This window comes from Thermobia domestica, unplaced genomic scaffold (genome assembly GCF_964235325.1).
Source record: "Thermobia domestica unplaced genomic scaffold, izTheDome1.hap1.1 HAP1_SCAFFOLD_128, whole genome shotgun sequence".
In the NCBI taxonomy this organism is placed as follows: domain Eukaryota; kingdom Metazoa; phylum Arthropoda; class Insecta; order Zygentoma; family Lepismatidae; genus Thermobia; species Thermobia domestica.
The window spans coordinates 59,103-81,244 of NW_027655893.1; the positions used below are offsets into that span (position 1 = coordinate 59,103).

Consider the following 22,142-nt stretch of genomic DNA (forward strand, 5'->3'; position numbering starts at 1 on the left):
GTTTTTCTTCTGTCTACAAGAATGCTTTCATGTTATTTCTGAATAGTCTATTACTGTTCCTAGGTCGCAGTTTCACCCTCAACTGTTACGTTTTCCTTTCATTACCTGATTTTTACCACTCATTTATGTTAAGGAATAAAACGAGATAAAGTTAGTTCATCTCCAAAGTATGTGTAAGTTATTTTTACATCACTATCCAGTTTAGTATTGAAAGAATATCTTTATCCAAATTTTCAGTATATTTACAAATTTCAATGCTTTGTACCTAATATTTTTACCTACTTAAGTATTCTCACTGTTCCAAGTGCTGTACAGCGTTGGATGGTCTACACAAATATATCGAAATGTTGGAAGTTTTAAATTTCAATAGAAAGAATATTCCTTAAAAAGTCAGCGTCTTGTAATTGTTTGTAGCATGACGAACTATATAGTATACTTGTGAGAAATGACAATACTGTTAAAACTTCTGGAAATTATTAATACACTGGCAATTGTATTAGAAAATTTCAAATTCTGTTTGTCACAGTACCTTTGTAGTGTCCGGATGTGGTTTCTCAATCCCAGCAGACAACTATTCTCACTTACTTTTTTTTAAATATTTTTTCTCACATCAAACAAACTGGGACGGTGTCTGCAAATTAGACTTTGCGGACATCTTTTTCTCTTTCTTATTTTGCCCTGGCTCATAGATACTTAAAGGAACCCCGCTTGGTCTAGTGACTAGCACTTTTTCCTTCAGTGTGCGTGGCTCCGGGTTCGATTTCCGATGCGGGTACAGTTGATCGAAGAAAGTTGGGATTCCACTATGATCAGTAGGTCCATATCTTCCTGCATACATAGAATAATGCACACGTGATGGCCTTTCAAAACATATAGGTCCATACAAAAGAAACATACATACCTGAGGCCATAAATAATTTATAGTATATATGCATTATAACGTGCAATACAATGCAGTTTCAGATATACAATAATTTGAAGATTTATGACTCACACTTCCTGTAATGGCTAGCACTCTTGCCTTGGGTGCGCGTGGTGCTAGGTTCTATTCCCGGTGGGAATACAGTTTGGATTCCATTATAATCAGTAGAAGCAGTATTCACAGCACCTGATGTAACTTTTGATTATCCAATTTGGGGCCACCATGGACCATAGCGAATGAATCAGGGATGCTTTGGCCCGGGATTGCGTCACCTATTGAAATTTTGCTAATGCTTATTCAGGGGCCATGCACGCTAGTGCGAATGAGTCAGAGGTACCTTGGCCCTACTATGACGTCATTGAATTGGGAGTTTTGGATAAGATGTTATAATGATTCTTTAAAATTACTAAAAATATGATCTTGATGATTTATTACGTTATGAAATAGTACAGGCTTACGAATGCTTTTTATTTTTCGTTCCCTGTTATGGCATAAAATTTGGAGATTGTTATCCTTTGATGAGATGGACTAACACTGATGCAAATGAAATCTTTAGTTTTACGTCCCACGATTATGCCGGCTAAGCTAAAGGAGACGGTGACGATGAGAAGGGAATGAAAGTGTGAGAGAAAATTGAAGTATCCCGAGCATAATGTTGCCCACCACAAAACTACTTTCGCGGGATTTGAACCAGGGACACCCATACAGCAGAGATGAACGCTTTACCACTGAGCTACCGCGCTCTTTACTGATGCGAATGAATTAGAGGTATTTGGTTTGAGCTAATGTGTTCGTATGACGTTACTGAACTGGGATTTTAAGCTTCGAGGTTATGATGGCTTGTTTCGTTCCCTTTTATGGGTATAAAATTACCAAAACAAGGTTTGATTTCTTTCTTGATGACCTATTACATTATGAATTAGTAGACCCAGTAATAATATAAATTAGTATTATTATTAATGTGAAACTCGAAAACTTTGGAGTTCCTCCGTGGCTAATTGGTTAGCGTATGCGCCTTTAATATGGGAGAACAGGGTTCGATTCCCGGAAGGAGCTTATGCGGTTCGGATTTCACCTTAATTAGTAGGTTTTATCTTCGCTGCTGAACGGAAATTAAACTCAAAATCAACTTAACTCGAAAACTTTGGGACGAATACTTGATTTTTGGTTAAGGTATAGTTTTCATTTACGGGACTTATGGGACTCGAACCACGATATTCAATTGTCGAAAAGTGTGTCCAGGAAAGCATACATTTATTTGAGACGCATAAAAGAGGGGGAGGGGTGATCCCGGACTTGGTTAACAATAATAATTTATATTGTATTCGTTTGTGGATTAAATAAAACTGTTGGAAAGATTTAAAAAGCTTCTTTGTGTATTGACTTATAATCATATGTTGAAAAAGAATCGTCAACTATAACGTGTTACATATGCTTACGTATTCTTTGTCACAGTAACGTTGGCATTGTTTGTTTGAACAAGTACGGTGTTTAATTGTCAAATATTGTGTAATGATTTACTTTGAAAAGATATATTCACATTCATTCCTAGAGAAGGTAAAATAGGGAAGTGATGAGCTGAATCTAGTTACTACCTTTCGTTTCCGTTCGTGGATAAATAATAATGACATCATGAGTATAAGCTTTTATAGGGCATGGGTACATGAACGAACACTAAAATTTCATGATTGGTGGATTAATTTGGCAGAACCAAAGTCATGGTCTCCAGAACTAATTTTAGTATTTGATCACCTAAAATTGCTAAAGATATAATTTGGGAAGGTTTCTAACCTCATGTATTTTCTTTATTACGTTATAGGCATGCACAGGCTAGATTTAGTTTCCGAAGATCATGAGTTTGATTCTCGATGATGGCTTATATGGCTGATTTGTGTTGTTTTGGATTTATGCTCTACATAGACGTTGCGTGAGCTCCTCAAAGCGGAGTTTACTGTCACTTTATTTACATATAATGAGGATATGCGTACCTTAATGCACTCCTCTTAAGCTTTTTGATAAGAGAGAACCATGATACTTTAAGGTTACCTTCTTGGTCTTGGTGCTAGTTCGTGTAATTTATATCTTAACACTTTAAGCGCCAAGGGTCAAAATCAGAATTTTCCTCTTGGGACCAACTACATTTTTTCTATTTTCCCTTATTTGGCCATGTGCATAAATTGTATGCTCAAAAAGTTTTTACCTGTGGGCCATGTGCATATATTTTCTGCATGATTCACTGTACTGATTATAGGCTTGTGTACAAATTTTCTATACAATTATCGTTGAAACAAATGTACGGATATTTAGTACTGACCCCTGAGAACAATATATAGTGATAGGCCATTAATTACTCAAAAGTTGGTACCACTGCAGGCAGTCAAAGTTCATTGTTGTTAGAAGCTAAATTGTAGTGCATTTCAGTTAACATTACGCTGTTGTGAGAAGCACCTGTTACGTATAATAATTCTTTTTCACCCCAATATGGCAAACGAGGACGCAATAAGAGATATTTTGCAAGGAATGGAAAGTGATATGAGTGACTTGAGTGAAGATTTATTTAGTAACATTACTAATTTTGATGATCCTCCTTTTTCACCACCCAAGACTATCAGTGATTCTTCTAGCAGTGAAGAATATGAAGATATCCTTAAGCCACGCCGGAAAAGAAGATGCAGATCAGAGAATGGTGATTCAATATTTAGTGATCATCAACTGAGTGATTCCGAAACAGACCCAAGGGAAACCGAATCTGGGACTAGTTCTGCAAAAGAAATTGTGTGGTATCCAGTGTCTGGAAACTTGCACGAGTTCCAATGTAATTTCGATAGTGGTATGACGGGCGAGGTTATTGACATTTTGCAAGGTACAAAAGACGTCGTAAAGTACTATGAGCTATTTGTTGATGAATCAGTATTGGACTTAATTATACCTGAAACGAACAAATACGCAGAGCAATGTATTATTTCTTACATTGAAAACGAAACGTCAACTCATCATGCACGATTGTCCATGTGGTATGATACAGATAAGAGTGAAATACTCCAGTTTTTAGGTTTGATTTTATGGATGGGGTTGGATAAAAAACCAAATATCAGGAAATACTGGTCTAAAAGCCCACTGTATGAAAACAATATTAGTAAGTGTATGCTTAGAAACCGGTTTGAACTACTACTTAGTATTATGTTTGATTTCTCTGATAACGAATCAGTGGAAAACAAATCTAACCCAATGAGTAAGATCAGTTGCCTTATTGCTATGCTGAATGAAAAATTCAAGACTGTATACATGCCCGAATAAAATGTCTGTATTGATGAGACAATGGTACCGTTTCGAGGAAGACTTAATTTCAAGCAGTACATACCAGGTAAGAGACACAAATAAGGACTGAAATTATTCAAGCTTTATGTCAAGGGTGGATACACTTGGTACGTAAAACTCTAGAGAGGAAAGGAGGCCAAATCAACAAAGCAAGCTGTGTCAACGAAGATAGTGATGAAAATGATGAGTCCATTATTGAATGCCGGTAGAACGTTGTTCACAGACAATTTTTATACCAGTGTTGCTCTGGCTCACGAACTCAACAACAATCAAACATATTTGATAGGAACCCTGAGGAAAAAACGGAAAGGAAATACAAAACCTGTAGTTTCAGAAAAACTCCAAAAAGGTGAAATGATCGCTCTGAAAAACAATACCAATGTGATTGTTGGGAAGTGAAGGCGTTATGATTTATTTCTTTCCATCAAAGATGTGCCAACCAAAACAGAAGTTACATACAAGTACAGCAAAAAAATCTTCCATGATTTTGGAATACAACGAAGCAGTTGTATATTGATGTATCCGACCAGATGGCTTCTTATGCAATCACAACACGGAAGGGAGTGAAATGGTACAAAAAAGTGGCATTAGAACTACTTGCTAACACGGCTATAGTTAATGCGCACGCAATTTTCAAAAAAGTGACGGGCGAAACTTGCCAAATTACTGACTTTCGTGAAAAGCTTTCCCTTGCTTTGATATTTCGTAAGAAGATAGAAGACACAGTTCATCCCGATGGACAACCTTCTCCAAGAAAACACATTCTCCAAACATCAGATAAGAAAAGGCGTCGTTGTACAGAATGCTATACCAAGCTGTCTCAGAGCTTTGGAAGAGCACATGCAGCTAAACACTCTAAGCATGTTTTAACCGTGTGTCTCGGATGTTCAGAGGACAAAGCGATTTGCCAAGATTGTGTATTTTGTAAAACACATTGTAAGTTTGAAAAACTGAAAAAAAAGTGATATTCCCTGCTAACTCTTGAGATAAACTGTGACTTGTTCTCACATTTTCTTATCAGAAAATATTTGTTATCTCTTGGTTTGTAAAAGCTAAGCATAAATATCTAGAAAAAATGTACTTGTTTGAAATGTTATCTCCAAATACTTTGTAATTTCGAGCAGTATAAGAACTTATTTAGCCAAACTTTTGAAATAAATTTATCGTAAATTTCAATAACATGAAAATTTACTTCGCAATTTTATACCAGGGACCATGTGTATGTAATTTATGCACGCTCGTATTTTCGCAAAAATCATCATAAAATATAATCAAATATATAGAACAACAAAATATTTTTTTAACAAACAAAGAATAAAAAAAGACAGACCCGAAACAGAAAAAATTAAATTTATGCCTTGGCCTCCAGGAGAAAACAAAATTGTGCATAAGATATATGCAATGGCCCCCAGGAACAGACCAAATGTGCATAAAATACATGCACATGGCGACTAAAGTGTTAAATAACATTGACGGTTTAGTTAAAATCATCTCAAAATATTTTAGCCAAAATTTTTCAGTGTGTGCAAAGAGAGAATTGTTTCACAGCTAATTCGAAATTTCAAATCAAAGAAAAAAATTCAAACTGAAATTTTAGAATTAAAAGTTTTCGAAACAAATTTTGGAAAACTACAAATTTTCGAACCAAAAAGTTGAAATAAAAATTTACAATTTCAATTTTTTTAAATCAAACAATTTCACACTGAAATTTTCGAACTAGAAAATGTAAACTAAAATTTTTCGAAACAATAAATCAAAATTTTCAAACCAAAAGAAGTTGAAACCAATTTTCAGAACTAGAAAGTTGAAACAAACTAAAATTTTCGAACAAAAATGAAATGATTTTTCAAACGAAAAAATTCGAACTGAGATTTTCGAATGAAAAGTTTCAACCTGTGAAACTAAAAATTTTATATCTTGAAAATTTCAAATTACAATTTTCGAACCAAAAAAGTTGAAACCAAATTTTAGAATTAGAAAGTTAAAACAAAAATTTTCGAACAAAAAATGAAATCAAGATTATTTCATACGAAAAAAATCAAACTGAAATTTTCGAATTAAAAGATTCAACCTGTCAAACTAAAAATATATAACGAAATTTACAAATCAAATTTTTGAACGTAAAATTTCAAACCAAAATTTTCGAACTGAAAGTTTAAAGTTTCGAACAAAAAATAATTCGAAATTTTCATACAAACTTTTTGGAAAAAAATTAAGCTGAGGTTTGATAGTGATCACTTAATTAGATTACACCTTAGAAATAAACGGTTTACAACAAATGAACATTTTCGACTACATTTGCAATCTTAAAATTCAAAGTGTAAAATTAATGAATGGATTTCAAGGTCGAACTAGAAGCTACAGGTAGGGATTAACCAATTTTGGGAAAAGGTAACTTTTCATCAATAACTATCATCTATTCAAATTTTATAGTCATTAAAGTTTATCATTTCAGATAACGAGAAAACTCCATAAAATTAAAAAAATTAGCAATGATCTGTTTGGTCAAAACTCATTTCATAAGGCATAACCATAGCCGTTTACTGATTTTAAAATTTTAATTGTCTTGAAGAAATATTTGGGACTAAGTTTTTGAGACGATGAACCGTTTGGTAAGCCATAGCCGAATCGAGACATTGATATTGCTTGAAATGAAGTTTAATCAAGCTTTATCTCATCAGCAGCTCTAACTTACGAACCGTTTTAGTGAACTGTAATCTTTTATTTGTTTCAGATCAACGTCGAAGTGATGAACTAGTTGGCCAGCCATAGTCGGACTTCTTTTCGTATCATCTTGAAAGCACGCAAAGCTTCTTAGAACGGTTATAGGCGTTACGCTACGTGAAAATCCGAATCCCTACCACAGAACAAACATAAACGCATATTTTCAAGACCTTGAATCGAACCTGGGACCATTTTAAGAAAAGGTTACTTACCACAGCGGCTTCTGAACCGGATGTGTTTAATCGACCCAGCCAAGCTTTTGAAACGGCATTATACTGTAAACTGATTGATTTTCCATTGAAAAATATCTTGATTCTGCACTTGAAATCTTTTAGTTTCGTCATAGATAAAGAATGTAGCATTTGCATTTTTGTTAGCTCAGTATGCTTCGTGCAATGCAATAGTGATTCCTTGAAATCGTGTTTGTGATGTCAGTTTGATTTCTTCCCTCACCAGGGTTCTGAATTACGGTTTGCGATAAATATCTGCTATTAAGGATCGCTATTTCACAACAGTGCGTAAACTTCATTCGTCAGTCTTTCCATGAAACGTTGTCGTTCTGAAGGAAGTACAGGTGATGCTGACACTTGCAGAAATCATCTTAACCGACCTTGCCAAAGGTAATCGCATTTGTTTTCATTACGAAATCCAAGCATTCAACCTATCTTGAGATGTACTTTGTTATCACAGGAGAGAGAGCGAGAGAGAGAGAGCAATAGATCATTCATGTCAGCCTGAAACAATTTGCACATCTTAGCATTTTGCTAACACGTTCGTTTCACTTATGCGGGATGGATTGATCACATCGGGATGAGATTCGCTGTTTTAAGTAACCTTCTCTTAAAATGGTCCCAGGTTGGATTCAAGGTCTTGAAAATATGCGTTTATGTTTGTTCTGTGGTAGGGATTCGGATTTTCACGTAGCGTAACGCCTATAACCGTTCTAAGAGCTTTGCGTGCTTTCAAGATGATACAAAAAAAAAAGTCCGACTATGGCTGGCCAACTAGCTCATCGCTTCGACGTTGATCTGAAACAAATAAAAGATTACAGTTCACTAAAACGGTTCGTAAGTTAGAGCTGCTGATGAGATAAAGCTTGATTAAACTTCATTTCAAGCAATATCAATGTCTCGATTCGGCTATGGCTTACCAAACGGTTCATCGTCTCAAAAACTTAGTCCCAAATATTTCTTCAAGACAATTAAAATTTTAAAATCAGTAAACGGCTATGGTTATGCCTTATGAAATGAGTTTTGACCAAACAGATCATTGCTAATTTTTTTAATTTTATGGAGTTTTCTCGTTATCTGAAATGATAAACTTTAATGACTATAAAACTTGAATAGAGGATAGTTATTGATGAAAAGTTACCTTTTCCCAAAATTGGTTAATCCCTAGCTGTAACTCCTAGTTCGACCTACACTTTGAATTTTAAGATTGCAAGGGGGGCAAGGTGGCTCAGTGGTAGAGCGTTCACCTCTGGTGCTTGGGGTCCCGGGTTCGATTCCAGCCCCCGCCAAGTGAACTTTGTGGTGGACAAACACCGTGCTCGTAGGTTTTCTCGGGGTTCTCCCGTTTCCTCCCACTTACTTCATTCCACCACTTCATTCATCTCTCATCATCACCGTCTCCTTTAGCCTAATCGGCATAACCGTGGGACGTAAAACTTAAAGATTTCATTTTCATTTAAGATTGCAAATGTAGTCGAAAATGTTCATTTGTTGTAAACTGTTTATTTCTAAGGTGTAATCTAATTAAGTGATCACTCTCAAACCTCAGCTTAATTTTTTTCCAAAAAGTTTGTATGAAAATTTCGAATTATTTTTTGTTCGAAACTTTAAACTTTCAGTTCGAAAATTTTGGTTTGAAATTTTACGTTCAAAAATTTGATTTGTAAATTTCGTCATATTTTTTTAGTTTGATAGGTTGAATCTTTTAATTCGAAAATTTCAGTTTGATTCTTTTCGTTTGAAATAATCTTGATTTCATTTTTTGTTCGAATATTTTAGTTTCAACTTTCTAATTCTAAAATTTGGTTTCAACTTTTTTGGTTCGAAAATTGTAATTTGAAATTTTAAAGTTATAAAATTTCTAGTTTCACAAGTTGAAACTTATAATTCGGAAATCTTAGTTCGATATTTTTTGTTTGAAAAATCATTTTATTTTTGTTCGAAAATTTTAGTTTGTTTCAACTTTCTAGTTCTGAAAATTGGTTTCAACTTCTTTTGGTTCGAAAATTTAGATTTCATGTTTCGAAAAATTGTAGTATACATTTTCTAGTTCGAAAATTTCAGTGTGAAGTTGTTTTATTTGAAAAAATTGAAATCGTAATTTTTATTTCAACTTTTTGGTTCGAAAATTTGTAGTTTTCCAAATTTGTTTCGAAAACTTTTAATTATAAAATATCAGTTTGAATTTTTTTCTTTGATTTGAAATTACGAATTTAAAAAAATTCGTTTTTTTGTGCGAAAATTTTAGTTTCAACTTTCTAGTTTTAAAATCTGGTTTCAACTCTTTTAGTTCGAAAATTGTGATTTGAAAATTTCAAGTTATAAAATTTTTTTCAGTTCAATTTTTTTTGATTTTAAACTTTTGAGTTCTAGAAATTTCAGTTTCTAATTTTCACTTGAACTTTTGTAATAACTGGAAATAAGGTGACTCAAAATTTAATCAAATAGTTAAAAACCGTTTATTTGTTAATCGAATAGTTAAAAACCGTTTATTTGTTAATCGAATAGATAAATAACCGTTTATTTGTTAATCGAATAGTTAAAAACCTGATAAGGTTTGACGGTTAACTGTGAAATAATTCCCTCTTTGCACTCACTGAAAAATTTTGGCTAAAATATTTTCAGATGATGATTTTAACTAAACCGTCAATGTTATTTAAGATATAAATTACACGAACTAACACCAAGACCAAGAAGGTAACCTTAAGGTATCATGGTTCTCTCTTATCAAAAAGCTTAAGAGGAGTGCATTAAGGTACGCATATCCTCATTATATGTAAATAAAGTGACAGTAAACTCCGCTTTGAGGAGCTCACACAACGTCTATGTAGAGCATAAATCCAAAACAGCACAAATCAGTCATATAAGCCATCATCGAGAATCAAACTCATGATCTTCGGAAACTAAATCTAGCCTGTGCATGCCTATAACGTAATAAAGAAAATACATGAGGTTAGAAACCTTCCCAAATTATATCTTTAGCAATTTTAGGTGATCAAATACTAAAACTAGTTCTGGAGACCATGACTTTGGTTCTGCCAAATTAATCCACCAATCATGAAATTTTAGTGTTCGTTCATGTACCCATGCCCTATAAAAGCTTATACTCATGATGTCATTATTATTTATCCAAGAACGGAAACGAAAGGTAGTAACTAGGTTCAGCTCATCACTTCCCTCTTTTACCTTCTCTAGGAATGAATGTATTCTTTCAAAGTAAATGTTCTTGTTTTCTCATAAGATATAACTCCTCAATGTTATCTCGTTACATGAGTATGATTAATCGTTATTACAATGAACCAATCAGTTTTAAGCAAAACGTAAATGTGGCGTCACAGACGAAAACAAGAGGTACTAACTAGGTCCAAAATAACTTCATCTCATCACTTTCCTCCTTCTCAAAGAATGAATATATTTTTTCAAAGTAAATCATTACACAATATTTGACAATTAAACACCGTACTTGTTCAAACAAACAATGCCAACGTTACTATGACAAAGAATGCGTAAGAATATGTAACACGTTATAGTTGACGATTCTTTTTCAACATATGATTATAAGTCAATACACAAAGAAGCTTTTTAAATCTTTTCAACAGTTTTATTTAATCCACAAACGAATACAATATAAATTATTATTGTTAACAAAGTCCGGGATTACCCCTGCCCCTCTTTTATGCGTCTCAAATAAATGTATGCTTTCCTGGACACACTTTTTGACAATTGAATATCGTGGTTCGAGTCCCATAAGTCCCGTAAATGAAATCTATACCTTAACCAAAAATCAAGTATTCCTCCCAAAGTTTTCGAGCTAAGTTGATTTTGAGTTTAACTGCCGTTCAGCAACGAGGATAAAACCTACTAATTAAGGTGAAATCCGAAGCGCATAAGCTCCTTCCGGGAATCGAACCCTGTTCTCCCACATTAAAGCGCATAGGCTAACCAATTAGCCACGGAGGAACTCCAAGGTTTTCGAGTTTCATATTAATACTAATACTAATTTATACTATTACTGGGTCTACTAATTCATAATGTAATAGGTCATCAAGAAAGAAATCAAACCTTGTTTTGGAAATTTTATACCCATAAAAGGGAACGAAACAAGCCATCATAACCTCAAAGCGTAAAATCCCAGTTCAGTGACGTCATACGAACACATTAGCTCAAACCAAATACCTCTAATTCATTCGCACCAGTAAAGAGTGTGGTAGCTCAGTGGTAAAGCGTTCACCTCTGCTGTATGGGTGTCCCTGGTTCAAACCCCGCGAAAGTAGTTTTGTGGTGGCAACATTATGCTCGGGATACTCCAATTTTCTCCTACAGTTTCATTCCTTTCTCATCGTCACCGTCTCCTTTAGCTTAGCCGGCATAATCGTGGGACGTAAAACTAAAGATTTCATTTGCATCAGTGTTAGTCCATCTCATCAAAAATAACAAACTCCAAATTTTATGCCATAAAAGGGAACGAAAAATAAAAAGCATTCGTAAGCCTGTACTATTTCATAACGTAATAAATCATCAAGATCATATTTTTAGTAATTTTAAAGAATTATCATAACATCTTATCCAAAACTCCCAATTCAATGACGTCATAGTAGGGCCAAGGTACTTCTGACTCATTCGCACCAGCGTGCATGGCCCCTGTTAAGCATTAGCAAAATTTCAATAGGTGACGTAATCCCGGGCCAAAGCATCCTTGATTTATTCGCTATGGTCCATGGTGGCCCCAAATTGGATAATCAAAAGTTGGATCAATTGCTGCGAATACTCCTGTAGATCCACGTTTCCTTTAGCCGCTATGACAAAACCGTTTCACGATAATGTCAAAAAAAGCAAAGGAAAGTTGAAGGTTTAAAATGTTCCTAGAAAATTATACCTTTTTTTCAGGTTTTTCTCTGTAGCTAACAATGGATGTCATCTTTATGCTGGTGTAGATTACTTTGATGTGCTATTTCATTTCATCCTTTTGCCTACCAGGTAGATGTATTTACGGCATATCATAAAGCAGCAGAGTTTACAAAAATGAAATCTTTAAGTTTTACGTCCCATGGGTAAAGGCTAAAGGAGACGGTGATGAGAAATGAATGAAATGGCGGAATGTAGAAAGTGGGAGGAAACAGGAAAACCCTGAGAAAACCCACGCACATGGTGTTTGTCCACCACAAAGCTCACTTGGTGCGAGCTGGGATCAAACCAAGAACACCATGCACCAGAGGTGAACGCTCTACGTCTGACAAGTAAACCTCACGTTTCGGTGAATCGAGTTATTGACTGAGACACATATGAGAAAGTAGTATTAAATGTGGTCAGTATTTCAGTGAAGTTGTAGGTGTGAAGCTCCAGGGGTTTAGGAGATACAGCTACCAGAATATCACATGGAAGTACAGAATAGTCTTCATACAGTTGGAGGTTAAAGCTCTGTAAGACCTCTTGTAACTATAAAAGGTGAATAACAAATATATGAGTACATATTAGGACTATGGGGAAGTCATATAGTAAGGGTATACCTGACGGCGGCCATCTTGAAATCCGCCATTTTGAATTAAGTTTAAGTTTTTAAAATAGGAATAGGGTCATGTGATACATGATTTAAGGCGCAAATTTAATCCGAAGAACAATGGTGACGGTAATATTGATAACGCGCAATTGGTAAAAAGTTACAGGGAAATTAAATATTGTTGTAGCATATGTATTAGTCCTTTACCCCATCTTGTAAACTTTGTGTTAAATAAAAAGCAGGTGGATAAATAGTAGGTCTATGGTAAGAGTTGTCTAGATGGCGGCCATGTTCAAATCCGCCATTTTGAATCAGACAAGAGTTTTAAACCAAACGCATAACATTGACACCTTATTAATAGCAAATTTTACCATAACTCCAACGGTATAACCATTTTTGCTTTATCATTAACCAGCACGAAATTAAATGGATCGCTCTTTACGACTACTGCTTTGACGGAATTGTTAACGACAAATGTGTCAAGTGTAACTCGATTGCCTTTGTCAGGTGTTCTCACTGTGAGCAGAGCATTTGTGCAACTCATGCACTGTTTTCTGAACTACATATTGATTGTACTAATTGAGGACTTTTCTGGAAGAAAGGCCCAAGTTCAATTATGGCTCAATTCCACTTTGGTCATTTTTCCTTAAACTAGCAACTTGTTTATGCGATAACAAAAGTTGGTTAACGATAAAGCAAAAATGGTTATACCGTTGGATTTATGATAAAATTTGCTATTAATAAGGTGTCAATGTTATGCGTTTTGTTTAAACCTTTGTCTGATTCAAAATGGCGGATTTGAACGTGGCCGCCATCAAGGCAACTCTTACCATAGACTTAATATTCATCCACCTGCTTTTTATTTAATTATTATCATTATCACAACATTTACAAGGTGGGGTGAAGGACTAATACATATGCTGCAACAATATTGTAAAACTTTGTGTAATTTCGTCTCATATAAGGAAGAGGTAGAGCAGATAATAAAAAGAGTGTCCGGAATCGACTCCCACTACCAGTTTTATTATAAAATCCACTATATGAGTATTTGTACAAAACACTATACAATTTGGTCTCTATTTAAAAGGGTGAGTAAAAGGTAGTCTTTGACCGAGTGGTCGCAGACAGGATCTCCAACAGAGCCCCGTAGCAGGCTAAGAGGAGTGGAGTTAAGGAACCAATGCTCCGTAGCAAGCAGAGGCAGGTTAAGTTGCCAACAGAGCCCCGTAGCAGGCTAAGCGGCTGAGGTTGGGATTCCCAGACAGAGCCCCGTAGCAGGCTAAGCCAGGAGATAGGATAGGCGTAGTCCCGTAGCAGACTAGAGGCCTGGGGTTAGGTTACTCCAAGAGTCCCGTTGCAGACTAGAGGAGGGTCACCAGAGAACTGGTCCCGAGTTGCTTTCGTCCATCCAATTTATAGGGTCCTTTTGGGTGGCGGTGGCGCTGTTGCTCCGATGTCGTCTTCTGCTCCATGGGAGGGGCCAGAAGCCGTCGTCTGCATGTGATTACAGGTCCCTCTGGTGGAAGATCCTCTTGCCGAACCATGTGGTGTTGTTTGTAAACATTGAAGCGTGGAACTGCTTGTTTACGACATCACATAGGATATTACACCCCCGTGGCTTGTTTAAAAAATAAGCCGAAGGGTTATTTTTCTTTATATGAGAGTTGGCAACACAGGTATCACAACAACACAAAAAACACTAAAACATTAATAACACTTGCAACACAAAAAAATCACTTTTCGGAGCAATAATAAGGTAGCGAAAGGAAGCACTAAACAAGTGGTCCCTATATACAGGCAGGATCCGTACATGGCACATGATACTTCATTTCCCTCGAGATAGGGCTGTTTTTGGCTTGGCGTCAATAAATATATACTAATTCACTTATAGTAAGTGGGGTTGGAGTCTGTGTTAGCTGTTGCTCCTTAGTTGTATTATTGGTATTAAATGTTTCCAATGGAATAGGAGATGAAATTTCTATGCGGGTCGTTCTAGATTTGTTTGGTAACGAGCGAATATGTATAAAATAATAAGGCTTAGGAATACTAAAAAAGTTGTAATTAATACGGTTATATAAAGATAATTTACATTGGAAATTTCTGATTCGAACGGCGTGATTTCTTGGTCACCCTGTATAAGGTCTAAAAGTTTCTAAAATATATACACTAAAGATATGTATTTCAATAAAATAATCCAATTTTAAATGTCAATGACAATAGTAATAATGGTCCTGAATTCCTGATCATCCTGTATAATGTAGAAGTGGTCATAACTTTTGGAACGTCCTGTAGAATATTTATATTCTATGTTGGTGGCACCATTTAGCTCAAAGAATGAAGAAGTTGTATGATTATAAGTTGATTGTTCTTGTAAAGGTCAGTTGCCTTTTAAATGCAAAAATGCAGATCTCAGCATTCTTTCAGTCCACCGTAAAATAAATGAATCAGCTTTTTATAAAACAAAAAAAAAGGAAATGAATGTTTGCATCGTTATGAAGAGTGTTTTTATCTGCTGAAGTCATGTCTTTGTATTTCTTTCTTTCTTAGTGGTGAGTACTGCATTTTTTTTCGCTCGTGTAGAAAATAAAATGAAGTTATTTATTCTTGTTCTATATGATCTCTGTATTCATGAAATGGCTTAATCCGGTCCACTGAAATCTCCTGTATTGTTTGACGATATGAATTTGGAAATTTGATCTTATAAAGATTAGGATTAACTCTTTCGATAATTTCTAGAGGTCCTACGTATTTGGATGAAAATGATTCTGGTATCCCAACTTGACGATTGGGAAAGAATACAAGTACTTTCTGTCCCTTATCAAAATTAGTTTGTTGATGTCTGCTGTCAAAATATTTTTTCTGTTTATTATAACTTGCGATTAAATTATCCTGAGCGATCCCTCGTATCTTATTCAAATGTTCTTTGTTGACACATAATGTTGGAGTTGACGCTAATGCAATATCAGAGATGGTCTTAGGTTAGTATCCATACATGAGGAGAAAAGATGAATATTTAGTTCCGGCCTGCACAAATGTATTAATTGCGAATGTTATGTATGGAATTAGTTTTGGCCATTGATTTTGATTCTTCTGTACAAAAAATTTAAGAGCGTTCTGTATTATTCTGTGGAATGTTTCCACTACACCCAGATTTTTGTGGTCATACGCTGGACAAAATTTAAATTCAAAATTGTAGAATTTTGCTAAGTTTTGCAGTCTCTTAGCGTTATGTACAGGGTGTCTATCCAAATACAGGTATGAAAAAGCTCCGTACTTAAGAATAATGTCATATATGAGAAATTGTTCAATTTCTTCTGCTGTGATGTTGTCTACAACTCTGGTGACACAAGTATCGCGTGGACATTTCTATAGCAACTAGTATGTGTTTGAATTTTCCATCTCCGACCGGCACTCGCCCAATTGAATCGTACTGCCAAGCAGTGGCAATGGGTTTAGATGGATGATGTAGCAATTGGCCCGCTGGTTTAGCTGGTAACTTCTTTAGTTTTTGACAAAGATTGCATGTCTTTATTCTACTGGCTATGTAAGCTTTCATGTTAGGAAAATAGTATTTCCTAAGCGCCGACTGGTATGTTTTGGTATATCCAAAGTGTGGTGCCATGGGGTTATTGTGTAAGGCATCAAACCACTTACCTAATAAAGATTTCGGCACACAAAGTAGATATAACAATCCTAATTGGGGATGCTTCTGTGTTCTGTATAATATCCCGTCCTTTAGAGAAAAATATTTTGCGGCTCGAAAAGTAGACAACTTATTAGGTTCCTTATTTTCCAAAACAGTGATGATGTCAGAGAATGAAGGATCTTTCCTTTGTTCTTCTCCTAAATTTGGTAGGATTATAGGTTGTTCAATTTGGAGAGTAGTGTCTAAAGAATGGGATGCAGATACTTTAGCATCTTCCGTGTCCGAGAAATTGTCAATTTCTTGTTTTTCTCCCTGTTTAATCTCCTGTTTATCTTCTAAACGACTAAAGATGTCCGCTGGGTGTAATTGACTTTTAATGTGTTGTATTTCGAAATTGTAGTCTGCTAAGAATATTCGGTAGCGACTAAATTTTCCAACTTTGTCCGCTTGTGTTGTGAGAGATGTCAAGCATTTGGCGTCTATAAATAATTTAAATCTTCTATTTAGTAGGAAGTATCTAAATTTTCTCAAAACATAAATTAAGGCGTACAGCTCTTTTTGCCAAGTGGATGCTTTCCTTTCACTTGGTGTAAAACGTCTACTAGCATAGGCAACAACACGTTCTTGTTTCGTTTTTTGGTTATAACATGCTAATAAGCCTCCTGCGGAGATAGAGGAAGCGTCGGTATACACACGTATTTCCAGTGAGGGATCGAAGTGAAACAAAGATGGCGCGTGTATGATGTCAGTCTTAAGTTTCTCAAATAATTCGTCATGCTGAGAGGTCCATTTAAATTTTGAATTCTTGTCTAAAAGGCACTGAAATGGTTCTATTTTTTCTGAGAAATTTTTGATATGTGCTCTTAAATAAGAACATAATCCTAAAAAGCTTTTCAGAGTTCTTTTAGTAGTTGGTTTCTTAAAATTTCGAATCTTGTTAGCGATTTTGGGTGAAATCTTGATTTCTTTCCCACTAACTGTGAAGCCTAAAACGTCCATTTCTGTGTATAATAAGTGGGTCTTTTTTAGACTGGCACGAAAATCATGCTTTCTTAATCTTTTAAAAAGTAATTCTAAATCCGATAACTGTTGTTTCCAAATTTTACTTCCTATGACCAAATCATCAGCAAAGGCAGTTATACGGGGTGGTAGGCCCTCTAAAAGCATGCGTACAGCTATACTGAGTCCGGCGGCGGAACTGGAGTGACCCATGGTACACCTCTGGAATTTATATGCCTTTCTAGTATGGTTGACCTCAAAAGTCATGTATTTTTGGCTTTTGGGATGCAACAATAGCTGGAAATAGGAGGATTTTATGTCAATTGTGGATATAGAGTTTTTTCCTCTTAAAACGTGTAGACTATCCTCCGTATTTTGAAATGGTATACTTAGATAATGTGAGAACCTATTACAAGCCTGGAGGTTCAAGACTAACCTGAATTCCGAAGTCCCTGGCTTCTTCACAATGAGCAATGGCGATGAAAACGAACTATCGCTAGTTTCCTTGATAATATTTGCGTCTAAGATTTTCTTAATTTGTAAGTCAATTTGAGGTCTTACTGCTAATGGAACCGGAGGAGATCTTTGATGGAAGGATGCTCCTTTGTCTATCCGTATTTTATGTATATAACCTCTGTTGGTGTGTAGGAAAAAACATCTCTATATTTAAAGAGTAAATCTTGTACGGCTTTCTTTTTTTCTTCTAATAAATCCGGGTTTATGTCAAATAAGTTAATGTTAAAAAATGATTTTGTTTCTTCTAATCGATCCTGAATTTCTTTTTCTGATCTATAAAAAGTTTCGTCATCATGGCCATTATATTGACAATTACCCTGTAAATATACTTCTTGAAGATTCTCTTCTACGTAAGCAATTGGGGTGCTCTTTACTAACGTTACCGGTCTACTAGTAGGATTTGATATTAATAAAGTCAAATTATTCTTAGGTACCTTAGTAGGCAACGTTTGTAGTCCGTATTTGTCCAGCAAATTTTCTAATGGAGAGATGAAAAAATATTTATTATTCTTTTGCCGATTCTTGACACTAATTGGTAAAAAGAAATGTGACAAGGCTGGTATGGTAACCTTCCGAGTTGTAAAAACATCAGCCGACTTGTGCTGTTTTATTGTATGCATAGCGTTAGCAGATAATTTTTCCTGGGTATCAATTTCAATTGGATACTGCGGAGGCCGTGGTTTCTTGTATACTGACAACATGTTATTCTTTAAGTCAATTTTGGTCTGTAATCGATTTAGAATGTCTTCACCGAATAAAGGCAAAAAATCTCCATGTTCTAAAATTCTGAAATAATGAGAAAATGTTGTTGAGCCAATTCTGAATGTAATCAAAGCTATATAGCGTAAATTTACGACAGAATTCTCAATTCCTCGTAGATTAGTGCTAAAAGGAATCAATTTTGTGTTTGGTGGAAGCCAATTTTTAGGCCAAAGACTCAATGAACTGCCAGTGTGTATGATTACAGGATACTTTTCTTTATTAATTGTCACATTTATTAATAATTTATGTTCCTGATTTAACATTTTAATGTTCTCCCTTCTATCTGATAACGGAGCTACTGCATAAAGTGATGTATTTGCCAATTTTTGTTGTTCACTTATTTCCTGTTTCTCGGCCCTCAGAACATGTTCTTGAGAGGGTTTGTCCTGGGGCCCTCCTAGGCGTTTCCCTGCTGATTATTCTTATAACATGTGCTGGAAGAGTGACCTTTCTTATAGCACGTACCGCATACCGTAACTGTTTCCGGCCTAGGATTACTATTATTATTTTTAGAATTGTTCTTATTTCCATTTCTCTGCCGATTTTGATTTCCATTATTTGTACTTTTCGACCTATAATTGTTACGGCCACCTCTCCTAGATTGTGAGTTCTTTATAGCATTTTGAGCTACAAGAAGAGATAGTTCAGCCATTTGATTTGCTAATTTAGTGAAATCTAACGAATTACTTGCACTGGAATTACTAGACGTACTAGGCGCGGGGGGTTCGGGAGGGGGATTCGGATTAGCAACTTGGGGGGAAGGATTTGGAATTATCTGATTTTGTGATGCACCCTGTAGCTGTGGTGCTGAAGGTGTAGGAAAAACTGAAGCTGGTTGCTGGTATTGATTCCAACTAGGTGTTGGGTTACATATTGGATAGGTCAGTTGTTGTTGATGCACAGGGAAGGAAGCGCCAGCGATTGCTGATGAATGTAAACTGCTGACTGGTGTACTCTGATCGCAGAGTGAATAGAATGCCTGTTGTAATTCCACGTAATCTCGTTTCTTCATTAGGTCATTAGCTTTCTCGAGGTTGTGTAAATGCGTTTGTAAGGCGTGAACAGTTGTAAATATTTCTAACGCTATCTTTTGCAAAAAAGTTTTCTTTAAACCTAAGGATAAATAATTTATTTTCTGCTCCTCGGTGGCCTGAGGCAGAACTTGTCTAATGACCCTTAATTTTCTGAGAAAATAAGCATCTACTGGCTCGTTTTCACCTTGTTGGACTTGAAAAATTTCGAATTCCGCTCGATATGCCGGTAATCTTGGTCTACTCAGTGCAACTAATTTGTCTTTTAATTGTTCATAATTAAGCGCGTCTAACTGATTCTGGGCCTTTAACTGTAGTACTAAATCAAGTGCTACATCTTGTAAGTACATAGGTAATAGTTCTTTCTTTTTCTGTTCATTCCATGCATGCAACAATGCAAGATGGTCAAAAAGCATAAAAAATCTATCGGGGTCCTCCGTAACGTGTCCCGAATACTTAGTGAGGTGTGGTATATTAAAAGAAGGGCGCGAATTCTGCTCCATGTTAAAAATGTTTTCTGGAAAAGTGTTTTTACCAGTTCTAGTTTGAGGCATAAACAAATTCACTTCACTAAAAGCACTAACACTTTAAAATTCATATACCTTCCAAAGAAAAAAGTCCACTTCCGGTTAATAAAAATACCGTCCGGTAGGGGAGTATTCAGAGCTTATTCTGAGTCGGTCAAGCCTCTACCATGTAAAACTTTGTGTAATTTCGTCTCATATAAGGAAGAGGTAGAGCAGATAATAAAAAGAGTGTCCGGAATCGACTCCCACTACCAGTTTTATTATAAAATCCACTATATGAGTATTTGTACAAAACACTATACAATTTGGTCTCTATTTAAAAGGGTGAGTAAAAGGTAGTCTTTGACCGAGTGGTCGCAGACAGGATCTCCAACAGAGCCCCGTAGCAGGCTAAGAGGAGTGGAGTTAAGGAACCAATGCTCCGTAGCAAGCAGAGGCAGGTTAAGTTGCCAACAGAGCCCCGTAGCAGGCTAAGCGGCTGAGGTTGGGATTCCCAGACAGAGCCCCGTAGCAGGCTAAGCCAGGAGATAGGATAGGCGTAGTCCCGTAGCAGACTAGAGGCCTGGGGTTAGGTTACTCCAAGAGTCCCGTTGCAGACTAGAGGAGGGTCACCAGAGAACTGGTCCCGAGTTGCCTTCGTCCATCCAATTTATTGGGTCCTTTTGGGTGGCGGTGGCGCTGTTGCTCCGATGTCGTCTTCTGCTCCATGGGAGGGGCCAGAAGCCGTCGTCTGCATGTGATTACAGGTCCCTCTGGTGGAAGATCCTCTTGCCGAACCATGTGGTGTTGTTTGTAAACATTGAAGCGTGGAACTGCTTGTTTACGACATCACATAGGATATTACACCCCCGTGTCAATGTTATGCGTTTTGTTTAAAACCTTTGTCTGATTCAAAATGGCGGATTTGAACGTGGCAGCCATCAAGGCAACTCTTACCATAGACTTAATATTCATCCACCTGCTTTTTATTTAATTATTATCATTATCACAACATTTACAAGGTGGGGTAAAGGACTAATACATATGCTGCAACAATATTTAATTTCCCTGTAACTTTTTACCAATTGCGCGTATATCAAAATTAACGTCACCATTGTTCTTCGGATTAAATTTGGGCCTTAAATCATGTTTCACATGACCCTATTCCTATTTTAAAAAATAACCTTAATTCAAAATGGCGGATTTCAAGATGGCCGCCGTCAGGTATACCCTTACTATATGACTTCCCCCCAGTCCTAGTATGTACCCATGTATTTGTTATTAACCTTTTGTCGTTTAAGAGGTCTTACAGAGCTTTTACCTCCAACTGTATGAAGACTATTCTGTACTTCCATGTGATGTTCTGGTAGCTGTATCTCCTAAACCCCTAGAGCTTCGCACCTACAACTTCACTGAAATACTGCCCACATTTATTACTACTTTCTCATATGTGTCTCAGTCAGCAACTCGATTCACCCAAACGTAAGGTTTACTTGTGAGCCACTGCGACCCCAACAGATGTTACAATGAACAACACAGTTGATATCTTGGTTAGACATAATATGTGCAGTAGGTTCTGGAAATAGGTTACCTACTGGTGAGTTTCAAGGGGACATGTAACAAAACTATTCAAAACGAGCTCCATAGTTGCTTCCCTATGGTCAGTACTATTGTGTTAAGGAATAATCACAGGGCAGTAATAATCTAGCAGAAAGGCAATTTACTTTTCCATGTAGTATAGGATCGTAAAGGGGTAAAAGTGAAGTTCCATGAAAAGAGTAAATATATAGCTACAAAAATATACATGTGGTGCACTTGCAAAATTTCTGCATGAAGTGTGTGTTCGCACATACAGTGAGAAAATTGTTCGTATACAGAGTAAGAATTAAATGAAAAACTTGGCTGCTACTAGTCGAATTACGGTTAAAACTACGCTAGAAATCGTAGCCGAATAATAACCGGGCAGTACCCGGTGAAACTACACTTTGCCT

General features: G+C 36.0%; 1 long non-coding RNA gene across 1 annotated transcript in view; it reads left to right on the top strand.

Moving 5' to 3' along the window:
• The window catches only part of LOC145676384 (uncharacterized), a 31,582-nt gene that overhangs the window by 3,808 nt on the left and 5,632 nt on the right, over positions 1–22,142 (top strand). The gene's annotated exons all lie outside the window — the stretch shown is intronic.